This window comes from Rhipicephalus sanguineus, chromosome 6 (assembly GCF_013339695.2).
Source record: "Rhipicephalus sanguineus isolate Rsan-2018 chromosome 6, BIME_Rsan_1.4, whole genome shotgun sequence".
Lineage (NCBI taxonomy): Eukaryota > Metazoa > Arthropoda > Arachnida > Ixodida > Ixodidae > Rhipicephalus > Rhipicephalus sanguineus.
Window position 1 is genome coordinate 107,744,161 of NC_051181.1, and position 10,255 is coordinate 107,754,415.

Consider the following 10,255-nt stretch of genomic DNA (forward strand, 5'->3'; position numbering starts at 1 on the left):
ACCTCATCCCTGAAAGGCATCGGTGACTGAGCCATGGTCTATTCAAGGGCTGCCAGCACCGGACTGAGAGCGTCCAGCACTTGAAGGGCACTTCTAGCTGACGTCGTCTTCATGTTGCCTAACAACATGCGAATGGCGTTCATTAATGATCGCAGAATCGCTACCACTTGATGATCTGTGTGCCATGCCGTTGTAGCATCTTGCACTTGTGGCTGAGGCTCCCTCTGCTGTGGCTTCTCTACTGGTCGCGTTTCCTTAAGTGGTGGCCATTCCTTTGTTGAGAGAGATCTACAAGTAGCTTCTCTTTCAGCGGCGTTGGTGTTTGCCGTGCTGGGAACCGGAGGAACGGACTTTCTCACTGAATGCGACATTGTCCTTCGTGACGACCTTCGACGGCGACGTCGTCTTCGCCTCACTTTTTCCGCTGCCTCTTTGTGCGTTGAGCTGTCTCTCACCATCTGTTTCAGAACAGAAATCTCCTTCTTTATCTGAGGACATTCCTTGGAGGAAGCACTGTGAGCACCATGACAGTTCGGGCACTTCAGCGTAGTTGCACTACAGCTGTCTTCTGAATGAGGTTCGGCGCATCGGGGGCACACTGTGGAATTTCTGCAAACGCCCTTCACGTGGCCAATCTTCTGGCAGTTGAAACACTGCATAGGCTTCGGTATAAATGGACGGACCTGGTGACGAAAATGGCCAACCTTCACGTAAGACGGTAGGCAGTCACCCTTGAACGTTACTCGCACACAACGTGTGTTACCTAGGCGACCTACATGCACAATGACGTTGTTTTCATTCGCCGGTTTTATAAGCACTGAGAGGTCTTCATTGGCGATTTCAGTGTCGATGTCATAGATGACACCTGCTACGGTGGCACCATCCGCTGGAATGATTGGCCGGACATTGATGTTCCCCAGCTGCGTTACATGCTGCAGCGTGCTCAGCGCACTCGGGTTCATCACATCGATTGCCAAAATGTTTTTCCTCGTGTTTAGCCTGATATCCTTGATCTCGTTTGGCACTGTGTTTTCAAGGTACAAAGACAATGCTTGCCTGTTGAGCACACGCAGATTGTCGATAGCGTTCTGTGGCACAAACAGGATGGAGTGGGGCCACCGCTGAGGCGCAGTTTTCACAGTGGTTGTGCTTGACGCCGACGATGCGTTGATGATTCTTCGTTTGGCCTTGCGGTACAACACAGGTTGAAAGCCGTCTTCGGAGGACTCATCGCCTGATGCGGAGTACAGCTCGGTGTCCTCGCTCTCGCTTGCTGTGTTACCACGCTTCCTCGAGGCGATCCCCGCGGTTTGAACCGGAACCGGACGGAACCTCTTGGGGTTGCACGTCCATCAGCGTGATGTAGGGGGCGGCAGACCCCACAATTGCAGTGTAGAATCCAGAAAACGGCAGAGACGGGCAAGATGTGTTCCACAAGAGAAACACTTCGTCTTCTTTCTCCTCCCAAAGAAGCAGGCAGGCGTTGTGCCCCTTTAGGTGGCAGTTGTCAGCCTGCTCCATCCCTATTTCCTCTGTATCTTCGTGTTCTGTTTGTATCCAAACCAAATAATAATAATAATAATAATAATAATAATAATAATAATAATAATAATAATAATAATAATAATAATAATAATAATAATAATAATAATAATAATATAATAATAATAATAATAAAAAGTCACAGTTTCGCCGCAAGGGCGAAGCAATGAATGCGATAGCAGGAAACTAATGCTATACGAAGTGAGGCTCGCCAATGGATACTCTCAGTTTGAACAGCGCTCCTATTGCAAAGGCGGCCGAAGCAGCGAAGAAAACTAGCGTGCTTCAAGTGTCGAGCTGTGACACTTGATAGTTCGCGCTCATCGTCTGTTTGTTCGTTTAGCGGCGTCCCTTGAGATCGAGTGACTTCCGTACGCTCCGTAACATGAGCTCGGATACCACGGTGAAAACTTGAAACAACCCTCTTCCCCACACCACCAGAAAACCACGCGAGCAGACAGCGGAAGGGCAAGGTTCTCCCTGCGCAATAAGAAGAAGCGAGCGAGCTCGCCGACGACTTTTAAATGCGCCCGTCGTTCTCCTAACGCCATCTCGCTGGTAATGAAGAAACGCTTATAAGCGCAGCCGTCTCTGAGTCCTCCAGAGGTAAATGGTGAGTATATAACGCTCGCCGTTACCTACGTGGAGGATCTGCGTTTCGTGGCGTAGTGGCTAGCGCCACTCGCTGCGGAGCAAGAGGTCCCTGGTTCGATTCCGCGCTTCGGGAGCATTTTTCTGAATTATTTTTCTTTGGGGCTTTTATATATATATACATACTTATACATATACGGTGCATGACGGCGACGGCGACGGCAAAATTCAGCCGAGACTGTCCATATAATTGCTATCGCAATAATAATAATAATAGTTGGTCACATAATAGCTGAGAACAGCTACGCTTTCGTCAAGAGGGACGTTACCAGGCTTTTTGTGGGATGTATATGTTATGCTATCGGCTCTGTCGTATCTGCAATTATATCTGTGCTGACGTCTAGACTGAAAGAAGCACATGACTATGTCTGTGTGCGGTGTGTATGTGTCTCTACCGTGTATCTTTACGTACCGTGCTTCAGCGTTCCCAACAATAATTTCCATATTTTCAGCGTCTCCTTGAAATGGGCACTGCATCGCCGATGAAGACCTGCTTAACAAGACGTTCATGCGGGATACCGTGAAATGACGACAGCGCAGTCGTGTAAAATAAACTTCTGACAAGCTGCCCTTCCATGACAAGCAAACCATCTTTTCAGGCAACTTGTGTACTGCTTTGCGGACGTAAGCACGGACATCAATAAATACGCGCAAAATGATTGCACAAAGCTTCGCCTCACATTCGCTTCGGCATGCTCGTACGATCTGCAATATATTTTAGTTTATAAATTGGTACAGCTCTTTGTATGTCAAGTTAAATAGAAATACACTCCAGCTTCCCGTATAAGATAAGTGCGTACCATGATGACCCCAACAGGGTGGTAGCTTTGATAGTTAAGTTCGGGCCAGCAAAATTTACTTTCGAAGTAGGCAGCCCTTCTGAGAAGCGTGAAAACCAACTAAGTTTGCATCTATCACTCTTTCACACACACAAAAATAATTCGCTTTAGCTCACCGGAGCCGCACAATGAAATGTCCTGATGGGAACGTAATTTAGATAACATCTTTGAAAAACAGCGTGCCTAGATATCAAAAGGCGAAGTTCAGAGTAACAGAGAGCTGAGCTAGTTGGTAAGTATGCATTCTAAGAAGACAGGGCGTGCAATCACGGACACAAGAAAGAAGTCAGGAGACCACAAACGCCGACTAACAAACGCCGACTAACAACAAGTTGTCAGTCGGCGTTTGTGGTGTCCTGACTTCTTTCTTGTGTCCGTGTTTGCACGCCCTGTCTTTTTAGAATGAAAAGTGAAGTTCATAACTTCAGGGGTGCCGGATTATACATCGCCTTTATCGACATTGAAACGGACACTCATTCTAATGAAAGTTTACTGATCGCATGAATGACTGACTTCTGCAAATTAATGTGTATCATATGACTTACTTGCCAGCACAAAACATGACCAACGACGGGGTGGAATAAATAATTATCGAGCAACTGGCGATACTCAAGTTTGCAACGAGATCATGGCAACGAGACTGTGGCAACGAAGAAATTGTCGTTTGGAAAAATATAGCGGCCGATTCACATCTTTGCGCTGCATGCAATTGCTTAATAAAATAGGGCTACGTTACTTGAGCTATGAAACGAGATTATAAAGTTAGATGCTCATAATTTCCTGGTACCCGGGAGGTTTAAGAATCCTGGCAAGAAATGTTATGGCATCATGGTGAGGCAAAAGAAAAACAAAACTTTTCGATACTGTGTCTTCATACATAGGCTCAATACAAGAGATAAACGCACAATTTGAGCTTCCTATAGGCGAAAAGCCAGTTGTGAAAAAAATAATGCATTCTATAGCGGTCGTATTGCTGGTATACGTGCCGGTACCATATACAGCAAAACCTCGGTGATACGAATCTTGCAGGATATTCGTATCATCCGAAATTCGAATCACCAGAAAACATGGAAAAGAAGTATCCGTCAAAAGAAAGTGGTCGTACGTTTTTATTTATTGTTTCTCGGGACCACAGAACGTCATTAACAGCTCGGAATGATTGCCAGTAAAATTTTTAGACATCAACGATCTTTCTGTGCTCGTAAACATAGGGCACTTGCGCGCGCGGGTGTTGAACAAAATGTGTTTTAACTTGTAACCCGTGACAGCTAGTAGCCCCTTCCTATTCTCAGCGCGCTTTTTTGCATGACACGAGAGTACTTCGGCGAACGTGACTTAAGGAGTGCTTTGCACGGGCGATAGATGAAGGCCAGAGAATTTTAGAACTGATGCCTTTTGTTGTTATAATTTTCCTACCGCAGTTGTGTTGGGAACGTTTTCTGGGAGATTTACGGCCGTGCCCGCACAATCGGGAGGTTTGCCCAAAAATTCGGGAGTATCTCGTGAAAATCCGAGATTTGTCAGGTGTGCGTGTCGACAACAATCGTAAATGTTGACGTTGCGAGGCCTAGCTCCTTCGCCAAGACCGCCAGATTCCTCTTTCGGTCCTCGTCCACCTTTCATAGGACGTCTGATTGCGAGGGCATGGCTTGAATTGACGTGGTAGGCGCGTACAAACAAAGTGCAACGACGCTGCCTCAAGCAAGCAGCACGTGTAGACGCGTTGAAGGAAACAAAAAAAAAAGTGCGACAAAAGCGCCATCTGTAACCTAAACGCGAAAGAACACGAAGGCGCATTACGGCCTCCAAGATTCGCGCACTCAATCTCAGAGGCTACGACGCGCCGCTGATGGCCTATTCGGACAAAATGGCGGGCGGCGCGCATGTCCGCGGTTACAGTGTACTACCGCGGTTGCATTCCCGCGCCTGCGCGTAATTGTCGCGGCTTCCGCGACAGCACGGAAGCACCTATTCGTACCCGCGCGGTAGCGTATGTTCCTATCAAACGTCACGGCGTGAAAATTGGTTCGCAACATTCGTACTTCATTACATTGCAGGCTAATGGACCTTGTCCGGGACCACAGAGAAATTCGTATCACCCCGAAATTCGTACGAGCCGTGATCATACCACCGAGGTTTCACTGTATACCACATGTACTTAGTACCATTTATCAGCCACAAGGCTTGTATGTGGTACTGAGCTGGTAGACTCTCCAGTATGACATATCTCATATGTTATGTACTTAGCTCTATGTACTAACCACAAAGCTGGCATATTGTATTATATGTTGTGCGGCATTGGAGTGTACACCAATCCCGTGGAACAAGGACGGAATGTGGTACAAGGTGGCAAGGAAACTTACGAACAGTGTCGCCCCTGTTATTCTACCTCTCTTCCCAGCACCGTCGCAAACATCAGCACAAGCAACAAACATTATAATCGAACACCTCGACAAGCCGGTTTAGTGGCAATGGCTTTGCGCTGTTGAGCACAATGCAATCCAGCGTTGTGCGTTCGTTTATTGGCTACGGTGGTTGTATTCCTCTTTCAACTTGCTCTAGGCGTGCGTTAGGGGGACGCGTTTGTCAAGATAATCTGAAGCTCCATACTACAGCATCCTTCGCAGCGTGCGGTGTTGCTTCCGGACGTCAAATCCCGACACCTCTTCAAGCTTCATCTATCCATCAATGTCGTAAATATTAAAGTCCGGACGTGTATAGATCATTACAAAACGAACTTAGAAGGGATAAGGACTGGGGCTTTAAGTAAAGAGCGCTACGAAGAGTATACAAGCAGGGCTCCCGAAAGTTGATTTTACGTTTACCTTACTGTTATGCTTGTTGTACGCACGTGTGATTTTGTCATGTACAATAGTATGAAGGAAAAAGATTGGTAGTCATGCTTAAAGGGGCCATGACATGGTCGCACAAGAGTTGCCGGAAAATAGATGTAGAAGGTCTACTGTGCCTGCATATATATATGAAAAATGCTGAAGAATATTTCAGTGCAAAATGAGTCCTAGCAGTGGCCAGTTATAAAACCCGGCCGCCGCCGGTGACCGCCATTTTGTCATGGTGTGTGTGACGTCATGCCTCTGCATGGAACGATTTGCAACGGCTGAAACAAAAGTTTCAGCCGCTGAAAATTGTTCAATTTCAATGTCAAGCCACAGAAAGCTGAAATAACTAAATTGCACGCACAGCTGACCACTGAACAAAATCGTTCGCCGGAATGGAAACGCTCGCAAAGCAAGCAGCTTGTTACGTCCCGGATCGTGAGTGCGTCTGGGCTGCCTGACTCTCAGGCCGCTCGCGTTTTGATAAAAATATTCAATTATAAATTAAGTGCTCGACCGAATGCGCTAACAATTCGCCAGCTTGTTTGTTAACACACAAAGATTAACCCACATAACACAGATTATGATCGGAAATTGGGTGCTATGGCCCCTTTAACATACGTCAGTAAGTTCGGTCATTTAGGTCAGTTAACAATGGTAAGGCTTAACATATGTTGGTAATAGATCATGTAAGCTAATAGCATATTGTGGCAAGTATGTAGAAGAGTACGTCGTAAAAGTCAACATTCCATTATTTCTTGTTGCGAACTCGCGAAGAGAACGGCTCTTGGAAGTTGCAAGGCCAGTGATGACTCTCGTTGCTCGAGTAAATGCAAGAAGAACATAATTACGGACAATGAATTCAAGCAGATATAATTTTATTTTAGATATATTTGCATAAGGTGACTGTGTTGACTAATCCGACGTATTATCGTCTTGTGTTTGGAAAGGCTTAGAGCGCAACGTGTTCCTGTACTTGGCCGGTGACTGCGGGTCCCTCTTGGTGGACCACTGTAAGAGAATAAAAAAGGAAAATTAGTATGACGCCATAGTTTATAGGTGAAATTGATGATGATATACAGCGGCATCATCAAGAGGTTCTAGAGGCGCGCATTGTAAAACTGGACCTCGGACAGTTAAAAAGTGAGAAAAAAAATTCCCTTAAACAGATACGATACAGATAGATCTCAGTAACATTACAGTATGTTATGTGATAATATTGGGGAGGTTGATACGTCTTGTAAGAATGCAGGTATGCATTTCAGGGTGGAATAGTATTGTCTACCAATTAAAATTATTGTTCACTATTAACTTTTCCACCAGGTGCCCTTTTCCTTCACCACTTGCTGCGGTAAAGCATTCTTGAAGTTTTTTTTTCTTTCAAATCCCGGTGCTACATGTAGGAATATCTTGAGCCGCTTTAGGCAGCAGGCAGTAAATGGTGCCTTTGTCCTAACGAGCTGGTGAAAGCTGAGGCGAGCTTAAGGAGTGGTAGTATTCCTTTCAGCTCGCCGTGGGGAGAAAAGTACTTAACGATTTCAATACGCTAATGTTTGCTGGACACGAGTACCCTTAACAGCTTAACAGCAAGGCATCTTGTAATGGGCCAAGTAGCGTGTGTTATGACTCACCTGTGTGGGTGACGGGCCGGACGACAGCGGTGTTGGTCACTTCAGTCACGGTGTGGATTGGGTGGGGCTGTGGAACTGGGTACTGGACTGGCTTTGGAACTGGCACATCAACTGGGTATGGCTGTGGGACTGGGAATGGTTGTGGAACTGGGACTGGGCGGGGGACTCGGTAGGGAGCGGGCACCAGACGCTGGCGGACTACACCAATGTAGACGGCCTCGTTAAGGGGAAGGCGGGAGGTGGGCTCAGTGATAAGGCGGAGATCGCCGGGGAATGGCCTGGGGGCTCCGAGACCCATGGAGAGGGGACCGTAGCTGCTGAAGCCGCTGAGTGGGCTGCCGAATCCGCTGAGCGGGCTGCCGAATCCGCTGAGTGGGCTGCCGTAATCCGCTGAATGGGCTGCCGAATCCGCTGAGTGGGCTGCCGAATCCGCTGAGTGGGCTGCCGAATCCGCTGAGTGGGCTGCCGAATCCGCTGAGTAGTCCTCCGTAGCGGGAGCCAAAGAGGCCAGGGTAGCCGAGGCCACTAAGACCACTGAGACCGCTAAGACCGCTTAGACCACCGAGACCACCGAGACCAAGCACACGAGTGCTGCCGAGGCCGTAGAGGCCACCGCCGTAGAGTCCAGAGAGACCACCGCCGAGGAGACCACCGCCGAGGAGACCACCGCCAAGGAGGCCACCGCCAAGGAGACCGCCACCATAAAGACCAGATCCTAGACCACCGCCGTAGAGGCCAGAAAGACCAGAACCGAAGAGACCACCGCCGTAGAGGCCACCGCCGTAGAGGCCAGATCCAAAGCCGCTAGAGAAGCTTCCGCCATAGAAAGCCTCAGCGTGGATGCCTGCGGTAAATAGATACAATGTAGAAACAGATTATTTTCTAGAGTCCTGTGTCGAACAGGGTTAAAGAACGTGATTTTATGCTTTTCACCTGATGAGCATATGTTGTAGTTGCATATAGGTGATAGACCAGTAATAGCTACTGCTAAGAAATTGCAGACCCTGAGGAAGACGACATTGCCTTTTTTAACTTTCTGACGCCGCTTACAAGTGGTTATCACGTTCGTATCAAGCTTAAATATTCTTCGTGATGGCATTCAATGGGATACATGCCCAATTATTCTTCACAAGAAAGGCCGCTAATTATGCGGAAGCGATGTATGTCACAGCCTGCAGTTCACTTCTAATTCTCACCGACTCACCGTGACAACAGGCTCACTAGTACACTGCTTTTGATAAAAGTTGAACGTTTTGTACTAGCTTTGCGAACTCCGTGAGGTACCAGATTACACTATCACTAACCGTCCATTTTTCTTTAAAATCGAGAATGAAACTGACTTGGTAATGTATGAGTGACTGTTTTGTATGGTGCAACTACATCTGGCCTTTGGCTTCTTCATTTTCAGCGTGGTAAAACTCGCAGTCGCGTCAAACACAGGAACGATCCGGTGGTGTGAACTACTAGTTTTGGTTAAATGCAGTTGCCGTAAGAGAGAACGGCACGTGGAAAATTTTGCTGAATATGACTGCTTGTAACAGGCTGGAAGTTATATAAAGAATGCTTACAACTTTGTATCAATAAACACTTGTAATTGTTTTAGTTCGACTGCGCGTGCCTCAGCTAACCATGGCAACATATTTACGGTTTGTGCGCCGAGCTTTGATTTTTCTATGTGAGTCGGGACTCAAAAACGGAAGCCAGAAATACACCCCGTGAAATGTCTTATATATTCAGGTGTTTTGGGCACATTCTTTCAGTATAATGAGGACTGCATGAAAACTTTGCATCTTAAACTCGCTCACAAACTGCCTGAGCTCGAAAAGTCGAGATCTTGAAAGTGCGGCTTGGTCTCGAACCTGCTTTTTAAACTTCAGATACAATTGCAGTAACTTCAAAACGCTGTTAGAGGTTATGCTCTTTGACCGCGCCAGCATTTGGTTTACTGCCTACGTGGCCACATCTGTGACTGGTGGGAAGCAGTTTTCCTGCTTAATCGCTTCGGCGGCGAATTCATAGATACACATTCTTCAGCGTAATAAGTGAGGAAATTGATATGAATTTATCGAGTTATCGAGTTATCGTCTGTGCCGCTGGACGTCTCCCATTCATAGCGTCACATACATTTAATTACTAATTACTTAATTCCTCTAAATTGAGCAAGGGAACGTCTGCCGTATGAAGTAGCTTCACAATGCTCGAAGCCGATGGAACACTACAGAAGCACTGCGGCGTATTACTGCTTCGAAGGAGTAGGCATTCGAGTGCCTCGCACTTAAGAGTTCTGCAGAGCTACAGAAGGCGCGGTAAGAGCGAACTCGGCAAATTTACCCAGGGAGATGAGGGCGACAGCGACGAAGAGCTTCATGGTTGGTTTGGTGATGCGACCTCCTGCCGGTGTATGTAACTGCTGCCGCTCGGGAAAGGTGGTTTGTCAAGAGCGCGCCGGCGCCTTTTGTACCCCCTGCCCTGGGGCTGGCTGCGATGCGGATGCCCGTTGGTCGTGGATTGGGCGCCGGGCGGAGCATCGCGGGGCATTGTTTTCTGGAACAATCCTGCGCAGAAAAGTACTGCTAGAAAAGAAACAGCAAAAATAGAGAAATCCATTGATTTCGGCTTTTTCTCGGCTCGAAACGAGCAGGTGGCAGCTGCATAAGAAATTGTTTGCTGCCTCCTCTGCTCTCTGCAGGCATTGTGAGGCGGCCATGATTACCGTAGAGAACAATGTCGCAAGAGCCGAAAGAAAAAAAGACAG

General features: G+C 47.2%; 1 pseudogene; it reads right to left on the minus strand.

Annotated features, from left to right (window-relative positions):
- Positions 1–6,730: 6,730 nt before the first annotated feature.
- Positions 6,731–10,048, minus strand: LOC119396125 (uncharacterized; annotated as a pseudogene).
- Between the last annotated feature and the right edge of the window lie 207 nt (positions 10,049–10,255).